Raw genomic sequence first — 14,300 nt, forward strand, 5'->3', positions numbered from 1 at the left:
CGGAGGACAATCATAGAGTTGCGTTTCAAGTCTAGCCTCCCTTATCTAAGTTTTATACCATCTGTTTTCGCTCCGCAAAGCGGATGTCGGTGCCGTTCATAGGAAATAATATTGTTTAATATTGCGCGAAATGCAGCGATCTACGGCAAGGCTTCGACTGCCACCCTAGAAAGTAAAAATGCCAGATCTGGGCCCCAAAATCCGAACGATCGGTGGGTGGCAGCAGAGATGCTAAGTGTCCCTGGGTTGTTTTTTTCCCAGCCAGAAGCAAAAGCCATACGTTTGCAATTCGCATGCAAAAGTTCATTTAATTTTCTAATTCAAATCCTTTTCAAAGGGGAGACCCCAGACTTCCTTAAATGAAATAATGGAGACTTTGCACTTCCCCCCTAATTTTGTCCACCCGTTTATGTTTCTCCCGAATAAGTGCTTGCAGTTCAGCTTATACTTATAATTAGATTAGCTAAAGCTTGTTTCTGAAGATCCCCATTTGCCTCATCATCATCCTCATTAAGTTGGCAGTGTTAGATATGAAGTTGTATAGGCACATAATTACAGGATTGCATTTTTTACCATTTGCAGATATTCCTTCCACCCCATCCATCCTTCTACCACCTACCTGAAATTCATGACTCTGGGCGGCTAACTATTAAAAAAAAAAGTATTAAAAAAACTGTAGGAAGTTAGCAGCCACCCCTCTCCTAGAAAAATGAAATATCTTAGGAAATATTAAAAGGGCAGAATATTTCCCCTAAAAGGGAGGCAAGAAACTCACTCCCCGCCCTCTTCAATAGCCCACAGCAGATGTCCTCACTGAAGAGATAAAGAGATAGCTAGGTCTATTCATAGGGAAATGCCCTCATCCAAGATCCAACAAAAGTAGGATTAGCCCTCTACCCATCTAGCAACTGAACTCACCACATTGCACCTAGGAAGCTTACATCATTATAAGGCTCAACCAAGCCTGGGAATCAGGATAGCCTACAGTAGTGATGGTTAACCTTTTTGTTGTTAGGTGCCAAAAATGCGAGCGCATGAGCGCAATAGCATCCATATGCACACAAAAACACCCACACACACACACTCCCCCCACACACACCACACTGCTTGCCTCCAAGCTGAGCTTGATATATCCTCTGGGGGGCTGGGGAAGCCATTTTCACCCTCCACAGGCTCCAGTAAAACTTCCTGCATGGCCCCATGGAAGTCTGACAACCAATCAGAATACAAACCCAAATTCAAAAGCCCAGAGAAGATATAAAACTCAGGCACTCTCAGCATCTCTGCCCTCCCCGACCTCAAACCACATTGTCCTGTCCATCATTAAAAACCATCTTTCCAAACAGCCTCCATGTTTCCAGTGTCTTTTTCCCCAATTGGAACTGAACCCAGAAGGACATTTATTCCAACAAACCACAGATAACAAACAGCAGCAGAGGTACAAACAATTCAACTGTCACAAATTAGCATAACCAATATATTGACTCAGCCACAGCTCCTAAGCCCCAGGTCTGGTTATCTCTTGAAGTTCTGCCTATCATAAACCTTAAAGAACATAGAAATTTACACACAAATGCAATACAACCCACTTTTACTTGCTTCCAGTTGTGTGGAAGACAGAGACATACACAGTCCTCGAATTACAACAACCGTTCAAAGTTACAACATAACTGAAAAAAGTGACCTGTGACCATTTCTCACATTTATGACCGTTGCAACATCCCCATGGTCACATGATCAAAATTCAGATGCTTGATACATATTTATGATGTATGCAGCATCCTGGAGTCATGTGACAACCTTTTGACAAGCAAAGTCAATGGAGAAGCCAGAGGGACTTGACAACTGTTTTATTAACAACAGCAGTAATTTGCTGTGGCAAGAAAAGTCAAAAAATGGGGCAAAACTCACTTAACAACTGTCTCACTTAGCAAGAGAAAGTTGGGCTCAAGTGTGGTCGTTAAGTCGAGGATTACCTGTACTAATCCTTTCAGATGTTGGTTTGAGAGCCAGCTTGGTGTTAGGGTTAAGGCCTCAAGTTAGAAACAGAGACACCATGAGTTCTACTCTCACCTTGAGCAAAACGCCAGTTGCGTGACCTTGGGCCAGTCACTTAGCTCTAGGAAGGATGCAGTGGTAAACCACTTCTGATGAGCTTTGTCAAGAAAACTGCAGGGACTTGTTCAGTCTTAACGCAGAGCCCTGGGGTGACGGGAGGCTCAAACAGGCTACAAAGTGAGCTAGCTTAGGGAACAAATCAACTACAGTCCACATTATAGTGATGAAAGGAATGTCCTTCTGGGTTCGGCTCCAAGTGGGGAAAAAGACACTGGAGACATGGAGGCTGCTTGGAAAGATGGTTTTAATGGTGGACAGGACCACATGGCTTGAGTCCTGAACAGAAAAGGTGATCACATGCTTCAATGTTGGTGGAGAAAAGAGAAGGAAGGACTGAGATGCTGAGTCCCTGGTTTTATGCCCTCTCTGGCCTTTGATCTTGTTGAGCTTGTATTCTGATTGGTTGTCAGACTCCCATGGGCCCATGCAGGGGCAACTCTCTAGGCTGCGTTTTGAATCCAGGTTTGGTTGAGCTCTCACTTGCATATGGGGAGTTGGGTAAAGTGCCAATATTATCATGCCTTAATCCCATCCCCCTGGAGCTGAAGTGGAGAACTCTTTATTATGTAAAGGGACTAGCTTGGCCTTCTTAATGGGCCATTGACAAAGTGGGGATGGGCAGGAAGCTACGGGAAGCTATTCTGTCTTTTAAAACATGTTCCAAACAGTTCCAAGTAGGGAAAAAGACACTGGAAATGTGGAGACTGTTCGGAAAGATGGTTTAATGGTGGACAGGATCACATGCCTTGGAGCTCCTGGTTGAAAAGAGCAGAGATGTTGACAATCCCTGGGTTTTATGCTCTTTGAACTTCCTGGAGCACAGGGAGATCATCCTGATTGGTTGCTGTCAGAGGTCATAGCTAACTTTGTAGGTTGTCTGTGTGCTACGTTTGGTTGAAACTTAGTGGGTGGTGCAATGAAGGGCAATGAAATGGCTCTGCCTGAATGGGGTAGATCTTTGTTATGTATAGTAGACTGACTCTAATAGCCCATTGACAAAGTGGGGGGGGCTATTAAGAGTGAGTCTGTTTCCTACCTAAAAACATGTTTCTCATTTTCTCATCCAGGGAAATATAATATTCTGCCTTTATAATATTTCCTAGGATATTTCATTTTTCTAGTAGAGGGGTGGGTGCTAACTTCCTTCAGAATAATCCAACTTTGGTTAAATTTACACAACACAGGCCATAAACCAAACCAACCTTATAAAGGCTTAGCATATTCTGAGTATCCATCTATTATTTTGAATTCCTGCTCAAAATGAGGTTTTTTGAAGAATTGAAGCCATGATGGAAAACATGTAACATCCATCCTATTTTGATTTAGAAAACCAGTGATGTTATAAATGTGAACCCCCCCCTTTTGAATCTAGGAGGGAAGCAACAGTATGTATATGCCTTTTAGTGTTTTGTTTTTAAATAAAAAGAAAAAAGAGAAAATGAATTTCATATATCAATCAAAACTGGATTTATTTTATATTCAGGTTAGACATGCTACATTTCATTTCTTGTAGCCGTAAGTGTGAAAAATGATCCTAAATCACTTGTTTCAGTGGCATTGTACTTTTGAAAGGTCACTAAATGAAAAGTTGTAAGACTACCGGCATTTTTCTCATCCTTAGAAAGGGGATAACCAACTCATCTTGTATTCTCAGAAAATGTTTTGAAATAATATAAATGCATCATAATCTCTTCTGCAGTTTTTTCTTTTAAATTTCCAAACTGCTGACATATACTGTAAATAAAAGAATGGGATCATCCATAAATCTAATAAGAAGTCTTCCAGAATAAAATCAATATGGATAAAATAATGCATGTCCTGATTGCAGCACATGACTACATTCCTTTGAACTTATATTGCTTTTTGTTCACCCAAAGAGTTAACTGAAATCATCAATTTCTTCTTTTTAAAAAAAACATATTGGTGTCCAATCATCAGAAGGAAAGGGAAGACAGAATGGTTATGCAGATGCAGCCTCGGGTTTTCAGCATTGGCTCCAATTGCGGGTGTCAAGTTCCTACACCCTCGGCTTTAAATAGATATGAAGTTGCTGAGTGAGGTCATCAGTTGGGACTGCTTAAAGTATAATCAGTACTATCAGTTCTCAAAGGAAGCTGAGTCAAGAAACAGATTCCAGGAATTCTGTGTTATTGTTGTAAGATATACACAAGTAGTCCTCGACTTACAACAGTTCATTTAATGACTGAAGTTACAACGGCGCTGAAAAGTTACTTGTGACCACTTTTCACACTTCTGACCGTTGCAACACCGCCCATGGTCACATGATTTACAAGTGACCATGGGTGCAATTTTTTTTTACTACTGAACCGGTAGTAATGGTGGCTGGAACCCACCTCTGATGCGCAGAGTTGCCAGACGAAGGGAACAGCTAAAGAACAGGGGTCGACTTGGGAGAAAGGCCACAGGTGGATGATGAATGGCCCCTCCCAGAGGAAATAAAAGAGGAGCGAAAGGGGAGTGGAGTTTGCAGGAGACAGTTTGCTTAATTGGTTTGTGATTTTCCAGGTTTTGCAGATATCGGCTTGGCAGGTCTCCAATGTGAATCAGTGGTGGGTTTCAAAATTTTTTAGAACCTCTTCTGTAAGTGTGGCCTGCTTTGGGGGAGTGGCCTGCTGGCCATGTGACTGGGAGGAGTGGCTTGCCAGCCATGTGACCGAGTGAGAGTAGCTTGGCAATCATGTGACTGGATAGGCGTAGCCAACTTGTAAAATGTGGTGAAACTCACTTAACAACGCTCTTGCTTAGCAACCAAAATGTTGGCTCAGAAACTCTGGCATTTGAAGCACACAAGTCTTAAAGCTGTCAAGTTACAAGACACTTGCACCCCTAACCCTTTAGAAAAAAAAACCCAGGGGTGTTCAAACTTGACAGCTTTAAGACTTGTGGACTTCAACTCCCAGAATTCCTCCTCTTCATCTTGATGATGTGTGGATGGGTTGGGGGAGGGAAATGGATCTGGTTCTAAACAATGGCACGGTAGATTTGTGGAACCCCTTCTATAGAAGAGGTTAGAACTGGCAGGAACTCACCCCTGATGTGAATGAATAGAATTCACAGTAGTCCAATAAATCCAATAAACCAAACAGTAAATTAATAAAAGGTTTTTTTTTGTCAGGACAAGGAGTTTGCTTCATGCTCTTGGGAAGCCTAGGTCAGAACATACTGTGTTTAAAAAAACCTCCTCTTCCAAATTGCATTTAAATTGTACAACTCTTGTCTCTTCTTTTGCCTTCCTCATATAATATACAACTAAGCTATCTCCTTTTTTTCAAACCAGAGACAGCAGAAGATATCTAAATAAAAATTTGGATGGCTCCTTCTTGGCTGGTCTTCAAGGCAAAAGTTTGGAGCAGCACTCAAGTAAAATAAAGAGGGGAGTTTCCAGTACAGTGAAAAATCAAATAATCCTTATAAATGATAACCGCATAGTCTGATAAACCCATTATGTATAGAAACGAACGTTGCTTAAGTGCATCGGTAGAAGGCCTACATCACTCTTTCTCGTATGCAAGCTCTGAAGATGGCATGTGAATCCATTTTCGAGAGGATCGAGTTCCAACCATAATGAAAACCAATCTCCAAGCAGGACAAATGACACGTATCAAAAGCTTATGTTCGGGAAGGAGGCCAAATGGATGCATCCTGAGTGCTTTTAAAAGCACAGAGGAACAAAATGGACATTGCATGGTGCCTAAATTATTCAGAGGTGAAGTACATAAATGCTCTTGATGTCAGCTTGCTTTTGAATAAAAAAAAAATCTCGGTGAGAGCTGGCTTTCATTGATCTGACCTCCATCTCGCTTCCTACAGATGACACATCTCAACTTTGCAATCCGTTTCTGAGTGAAAGGAAAACTTTCTAAACTGCCCTTTTAACGTTCAGCGTCCCTCTGAGCAGTTGACTGTGGATTAAAACATTTAAAGCATCTTTGAGAGCTTTGGGGGGGAAGTTTCCCCTGCAGTCTGGCGTTGTTTGTATGGAGGGAGAGAAGCCAATTTGGTCTAGTGCTTAAGGCATCAAGCTACAAAACCGGGAGACCATGAGTTCAAATTCCGCCTTAGCAATTGTTGGAAGAAATATCCTTCTGGATTCAGTTCTAAGTGGGGGAAAAGACACTGGATTCATGGAAGTTGCTTGGAAAGATGGTTTAATGGTGAACAGGATCATAACTGCTTGAGATGCTGGGCAAAAAGGGAAGAGATGCGGAGAGTGCCCTGGTTTTATGCCCTCTCTGGGCTTTTGAATTTGAGCTTGTATTCTGATTGGTTGTCGGACTCCCATGGGGCCATGCAGGGACAACTCTATAGGCTGTCCTGAATCCCAAGCTTGGTTGACTCTGTCTGGGTGATGATGTAATGAAAGGGCTTTGGGATTCCTATTATGTCTCTGCCTGAAGGAGGTAGATCTTTGTTATGTAGAATAGACTGACCCAGGCTTTAATTGCCCGTTGACGAAGTTGGGGTGGGGGAGTGAGTTTCTGCCTCCCTTTTAGGGGAAATATTCTGCCCTTTTAACATTTCTAGGAGAGGGGTGAGTGTTAATTTCCTACACCATGAAAGCCAGTTGGGTGACCTTGGACCAGACACCCTTTCTCAGCCCAGTCCATCTTGTTGTTGTAGGGAAAATAGGAGGAGGAAGGAGCATTAAGTGTGTTTGAGTGATATGTACGAACAATGAAGTCAGGATATAAAGAAATAAATTAAAAACATTTACAGCTTAAAACTTTACAAGGCTGCCCCATTGTAAAGTATCAAATCATGTTAACTATGGATATGTTGTAGTTGCAAGAAATATTAAGTTTGAGTTAAGAAAAGAGCTGGGGTCACGTAGTGGTTAGAATGCAGTACTGCAGGCTACTTCTGCTGACTGCTGGCTACCTGCAGTTTGGCAATTCAAATCTCACCAGGCTCAAAGTTGACTCAGCCTTCCATCCTTCTGAGGTGGGTAAAAGGAGGATCCAGATTGTTGGGGGCAATATGGTGACCCTGTCAACCACTTAGAGAGGGCTGTAAAGCACTGTGAAGCGGTATATAAGTCTAAGTGCTAATGCTATCGTACACATGGCACTTGACTGCTCCAAGATGGATTGTGTATTTCTATGATATTGTCACTTTTGGCTCAGTTGTCACACATTTCAAGCTGCTACATCAGCTGATTTATTTTTTAGATGCTGTGGATGAGATGCTTTGTGCAAATTTGAGGGCAAGGATGACTAATAGCTTTTTACGTGCATTCCTTGATTTACATCCATTCATTTAGCGACCATTCAAAGTTACAAATGGCATCGAAAGAAGTGGTCCTCGCACTTACAACGGTCGCAACATCCCCATGGTCATGGGATCAAAACTCAGACACGTGCATTTACAAAATTCAGCAGGTATTTATGATGCTTGCGGCATCCTAGGATCACGTGATCACCATTTGAGTAGAATAGAATAGGAAGGGACCTTGGAGATCTTCTAGTCCAGCCCCCTGCTGGACTAGAAGCAGGAGAACCCATCAACATCAATGGGGGAAGCTGGATCTGTTTTAACAAGTACGTGATTCACTTACCACTGCAGTGATTCACTTAACCACTGTAGCCAAAAACAAGGTCATAAAATTGCGCACAACTCAACAACTTGTTTGGCAATGGAATATCTTGTCTCAATATAATAGCATTAAAATGAAAATAAAGATGGCCACATCAGATCAGGGTATAAGGCTCCCGCAAAAGAATTCAGTTTTTAAGAGTTTTCAACAGATCAAGGAGGGGATTTGTATTATTTGTTTTTAACACGCAGATTGTGGCAAACTTCTCCAGAGAGACTGGAGAATGGAGCAGATGGTAGTCGGGAAGTGACCAAATGTGTGGATAAATAATGCCACCTTAATCCACATTATGTATAACTCTTTAACTGAGGACTTAGCTTCAGTATTATCCAGATCCAGAGTGGCAGTCATTTTAAATTGACTGAATCTGGCAACTGTCATCTGGGCTTTTGTAGTTGGTACATGAGGTGCCGTTGAGCTAAGTTGTGTGAATGTGTCAAGTGAGGGTGTGCTGTCCCAGTGTGCTGTCCCAATAGTATATAGCTAATTTGGGAATTAAGAGCTGTCTCCTTTAAGAAACTACCTCATGGGAAATGTTACTACCTCATGGGAAATGTAGTCCCATAACATGTGACCACATCTGTGCTCCCTGATTGGGCAGTGGGGTACTCTGCCCGGGAAATTGATTTACTACTGGGCACTCACTGAATCGCCATCGGCACGACCAGAAGCAGCTTTGCACCAGCAGCATGGGTTAGAGGAATTAATGTCTTTTTACACTACGTGATGGGACAGATCATGGAAAGTCAGAAGAATCTTAACACTGAACTGTAAGTTTTGCTATTAAGGATGCCTGATAATAAACGTGATCTGAAAGATATTCCTAAGCGTGGAGTTAACTGGCTGCCCGAGCAGAACCTCATTGCCCGGAGCAGAACAGAGGGAGACTGACCGGCTCAAAATGTATACAACAGATACAGCATAATTAATGCTAAATAAAATATTACAATGCTGAAAACCAATATAATAATGTAGGAAGTTAGCACCCACCTCTCTCCTAGAAAAATGAAATATTTTAGGAAATATTAAAAAGGCAGAATATTATATTTCCCTGGATGAGAAAAGGAAAAACATGTTTTCTTAAAAAAAGCAGCTCCCTGCAGCTTCCTGCCCCCCCCGCAACTTTGTCAATGGACCATTAAGGCCTGAGCCAGTCTATTCTACATAACAAAGATCTACCTACTTCAGGCAGAGCCATAATAGGAATCCCAAAGCCCTTTCATTACATCATCACCCAGCAACAGCTCAACCAAGCTTGGGACTCGAAAGATAAGACAGCCTATAAAACTAAGACACCCTCCCCCGCCCCCTGGGAATCTTGCCACCAATCAGAGTGCATTTCTTACACAGGAACAGGAAGCTCAGGGATGAGGCCCAGAAAGGGCATAAAACCAGGGCACTCTCAGCATCTCTTCCTTTTCCCTCCAGCATCTCAAGCCATATGATCCTGTCCACCATTAAACCATCTTTCCAAACAGCCACCATGTTTCGAGGGACTTTTTCCCCACTTGGAACTGAACCCAGGAGGACATTTCTTCTAACAATAGAGATTAAGAATTGGCTTTCCGTTTGTGCTTCTTTAGGCCAAAATGTCCTATATAAAAAAGAAATCAGAACATATGTTGTGATCTCCCTATTCTTTGCTTTAGCCATTCTCCAGCTGTTTCAGTGCTATGTACAGCTGGAAGTTTCGGAGTGGGGAATGATATTAAGGTTTATTTCAGGAAAGAAAAGATCCTTTATATTATATACCAATGTTATGATTTGCTTTGATTTTGTTTTTAGGGTATAACCAAAAGGGAGGTTAAACATGGAACAACCCAGGCCTTGCTGCCTGATGAAAGCCACATAAGGGCAAGATAATGAGAGCTTTTGATTTTCCTTTTTCCTCTGATCTGAAGGATCCGGAGTACAAATTTCAGGGCTCTTTGGAATCTCAGCAGTAAAAATGCCACTGTCACCTGGGATGGGAACTGGCAAGAAACTGTGCCAGCTTAAAGAAGTGCTGACCTCAATTTCAACTCTTACAACTAAACAGATGGGATTTGTGCGTGTGCGCATGTGTGTGTGTGTGTGTGAGAGAGAGAGAGAGAGAGAGAAAGAGAGAGGTATAGTGTTGCTGTCTGCAAAAGAAGCAATATGTTGGGGCACAAGAAATCAAGAACCACATCTTGAATTGCTGGGTAATTTCTTTATTGCTGTTCATTCTTAGGCAGGAATCTTGCCATACTAAAACACATTCCCCAAAACTATCAGATATAGGAAGGAGTGGTGAAATATAATTTTTTGCCCACCGATTCTGTGTGCGTGGCTTGGTGGTGGTGGGGATCATGTGACTGGATGGGTGTGGCCAACCTTTTTTCACTTTTTAAAGCATTTTTTTCCTGCCTATTTTTTTCCTGAACCAGCAGGAAAAAAATACTTTAGAAAGTAGGGAAAAAATGTTCCGACAATCGCACAGCTCACAGCTGATCCGTGTCATTGTCAGAAGCTTTTTTTTTTTTTTTTACTTCTTGTTCACAGAACCAGGAACAATTGTCCACAACGGGCCGAACCCGGGAGGATTTCACCCCTGATATGAAGGTTTAGGGAGGATTCCTCCTGGCCCTCCTTCTGCATACCAACGATAAGACTGATTTGCCTCTTAGCACCTTGGGAAAGTCACACGCACAAACACACCTCCTCCTGCAACTCACAGTTGGATTCCACCACAAATGAGACATGGTGGAAAATGCCTCCTTTGGTGCCGGTCCCAAGCCGCAGCCACAGGTGCCAGGACTGCCACTCAAAGATTCCTCCTCCTCCTCCTCCTCCTCCTCCTCCTCCTCCTCCTCCTCCTCCTGCTTCTCCTGACGCTCAGAGCTGGTCAGAGAATTGAAGAGATAGCCTTGTGGCCCTGTAGAAAAACCCACTTCTCTCACTTCCCAAAGACAAATGGCCCTGAAAGACAGTGGCCAGGAGCCAGAGGGTTGGCAAGTTCAGGTAGCAGCGGGGAACAAAGGAGCTTATCACATCACACTCTTACCAGGAGCTCTTCTGATTTGAATGGATTAGCTGGAGACATTACTGTTGCCTGGGGCATGGCCAGTTGGGGGCTCCTTTCATAACCTCAGCAGGAGCTGGGGTGAAGGACAGGAACTCACCTCACACACCTTGGCAGCCCTCGGGTCTTAAACACTCTTCATACAATATTTAGATTTAACATAGGTTGCTTAGTGTTGGCTTAACATGTTTTGTCAACCTATCCATTGTGGTGTTGGAATAAATGTCCTTCTGGGTTCAGTTCCAAGTGGGGAAAAAGACACTGGAAACATGGAGGCTGCTTGGAAAAATGGTTTAGTAGTGGACAGGATTACATGGCTTGAGCTCCTGAACAGCAAAGGTGGATCACAGGCTTCAGTGTTGGGAGAAGAAAAAGAAAGAGAGCGAAGAAGGGGCTCGCTGGATTTTTTTATAATTTGTTCAGCCCCACCTCTGTTTCCTGTTCCTGGGTAAGAAATGTATTCTGATTGGTTGTTGTTAGGTAAGCTCCCCGTTGGGAGAGCGAGTGCATTCAGAGAAGCGTTGTGAGAGTGGTGTTGGAGAGCACACAAACCAGCATACAGAGACACTGCAGTTTAAATAGGCTTTTTTCACATTTACGACAGTATCCCCATGGTTACGTGATTTACATTCGCATGCTTGACAACCAGTTCACATGTATGATGGTTGCAGTGTCCTGGAGTTATGTGATCCCCTTTTGCAACCTTCTGACAAGCCAAGTCGATGGAGAAGCCAGATCCGCTTAACAACCGTGCTATTAATTTAACAACTGCAGTGATTCACAGAACAACTGTGGCTAGAAAAGTGCACTTAGCAATATCAATTTTGGGCTCAATTGTGGTTGTTAAATTGAGAACTACCTGTATATTGACTGACATGGGCTTTTATTACTCAGCAGGCTTAATGCCTCTTTCCCCCCAAAAATCTTTGTGGAATGGAGCAAGGACAGGCATATGTATAAAAATAGAGAAAGCCCAAAGTAGTGATGAGTCAGGAAAAATGAGCTTAACATGTGCAGAAGGAAAGTGCTGCAAAAAAACAACAACAAAAAAACCCCCACTGCAGGTAGTAACTTAGGGACTTTAAAAGAAAAAGCAATTTAGCAGTTTGGAAAAAGAACATGCCATGAAAATTTATGGGCTGAGGAAACAAAGAGACATTTGAGCAGAGAGAAAGAAGCTCCTAGGGGATATCAACAGAGAAATTCTTTGATAGCTGAGGGAATTGGCCTTCTAAGGTAGGCAGCCTCACAAATCAAGAATTAGTGTCTGAACGGTAAGCTATTTCTTCTTTAATGGTTTGACTGTTTGGAGAAGGGGCTGCAATCTGAACGGTTTGGGGACCTCCTGCTCCACTTGGCTTAGTTCTATTGTACATCAGGTATAAACTGTGGAAAAATAACAGACAAAAACCCCTCAAGGGTATAGGTGGAAGCAATGTAAAACCTCATATAATATGGCGACATAACGGAATGTCAAATTTGGTTCTCTCTAACCTAAAAGCTTAAGAGAAACTACAAAAGGTTAAGACCCCAAAAAAGGTTAAAAATGTAAACCCAGAAATAAACAAGAATGCCCACTGTACAAAACACTGCACAAAACATGAATTGTTAATTTTCTATGTTAAAAGTTATTGTGTACCCAAGGAAAAGCGTAACATTTTGATTTTGCTTACTTTTGAAATGTGTTTCTTCTTGCTGGTCTCCCCCCCCCCCCCCCGATTTTATTAAAAGATATAATGTTTCAAGGAGCTACAGTTCACCCTAATATCTTTTAGTAACATTGGTGGGTCTAAAAGGTTACTACTCTCTCCTTGATTTTTGGCTAACCTAGAGTATTGCAGCTCTCCTCCTGCAGTTTTCCCCAACTGCATTTTCGATCTTATTTTTGGGAGGAATCAAAAATAAGCTTCAATCTGTATTAATTAAATCCCACCCCAATCTTTTCCCCATAATGCTATTTACTGGTTCATTGTCAGCAGCATTATCTCTTTTACACATTGTCTCTTCTTTAGCAAGATATGCCCTCAAGGGTCCATAGGAAAATACAATGCATTAATGCAAAAAAAAACAACAAACTATGACATTTCCAAAAATAATTAATGCAATTAGCAGGATGTAGTGCACAATTAACATTAGGACTATAAAACATTTCATTGTTCACTATCAGTGGCAGCTAGCTAAATATTATCGTGCCAGCCCAAAACCAGTTTTTTTTTTACTTTTTTTTTCTACTCTCAGGGCTCCTGCTCATTTGTAAAGATTATGGATAAGAGAGCTTTTTTTTCCATGCCAGCTGCTGCCTTTATTTTTTTTAATTTTTATTTTATTTTATCAATTTCATATATACATTCACAATTATATGATCTCATAACTGTTATTAATAATATGTATTTATAACAATTTTTCCCTACTGTTGACAATATACTTGAAGATTGCTTTTTTGACATCCCATAGATCCATCTTATCTTACAAGGGTCCTACTTCTTCTTCCCTCCCTCCCTCTTTCCTTCCCTCGTTTCTTCTCTCCTACTCCCCTTCCTTCCCTCCTTCCCCTTCCCTCCTTCCCTCCTTCCTTTCCTCCTTCCTTCTCTCCTACATTCCCTCCTTCCTTCCCTCTTTTCTTCTCTCCTTCTCAGGATAAGACAGCTTTTGTCTGTAAGGGTGATATTTATAAATATTTACTGTATAAAATTAGCACAGACACATTCACAATCGCATCTCAGGATTATTTGATGGGGTTTTAATATATTATTCTTTCAAATAGGCTGCCAAATACTTTTGATTTGGAGAATTCCTAAGAGGATCTTTGGGGGAGGGGTGGGTGGTCTTAGGACCACGGTAGAAAACTAGACTGCTCTAGTACTCAACACTACTGCATTAAGGCTAATTTTACAGCAGTAATACAAAAGATCGGGTAATAGCATGAACCCAGAAATTAGACAAAGCCAGGAATGAGATCATTATACAAGAGGTTAACTCCTAATCTTTCAGGGTAACCCTTAGTACCAAGGAATAATGCATTTTGCCAGGCTAAATAAATATCTTGATGAGGGACACACACATCAAACTATATTCTGCCCCCTCCCTGTTTTCAAACGCTGAAAGACCCCACCCTATTCCTGATAGGGATGAGCAACAAAGAAGGGCATTTCGCTAGCTAGGCATTTTGAGGATGTATATGTATATGTATTTGTATGTGTATATGCCCGAAAACTCTTTAAAACAGAGCACAGCAAGAAAAGAACCACGCATTGAACGCAGCACAAAAGCGGACAAGATCTCGTGGCGTAATACTGTAATGCGGAGGGGAAGCGCGGTGCCGCTTGTCCATTAGACAAGCCTTCCAACGCCCCTTCCCATTTTATCACCGCCACAAAAAGAGAGAGAGAGAAAAAATCGCATTTTTCTCCCCGACTCCCTCCTCTGTCACCGACCACACCCCACTCTGCCTTCACCCCTCCTTTTTCTAACCACGTGGCTCTTCCTGGACCCCCCCTCCTCACCCTATCAGCGCGCGCTTCTGAT

General features: G+C 42.1%; 1 protein-coding gene across 1 annotated transcript in view; it reads left to right on the forward strand.

The window, feature by feature from the left end:
• Nucleotides 1-14,300, forward strand: part of LOC116503304 (zinc-binding protein A33-like) — a 902,198-nt gene that overhangs the window by 622,112 nt on the left and 265,786 nt on the right. The window lies entirely within an intron of this gene.

This window comes from Thamnophis elegans, chromosome 2, assembly GCF_009769535.1.
Source record: "Thamnophis elegans isolate rThaEle1 chromosome 2, rThaEle1.pri, whole genome shotgun sequence".
In the NCBI taxonomy this organism is placed as follows: Eukaryota; Metazoa; Chordata; class Lepidosauria; order Squamata; family Colubridae; genus Thamnophis; species Thamnophis elegans.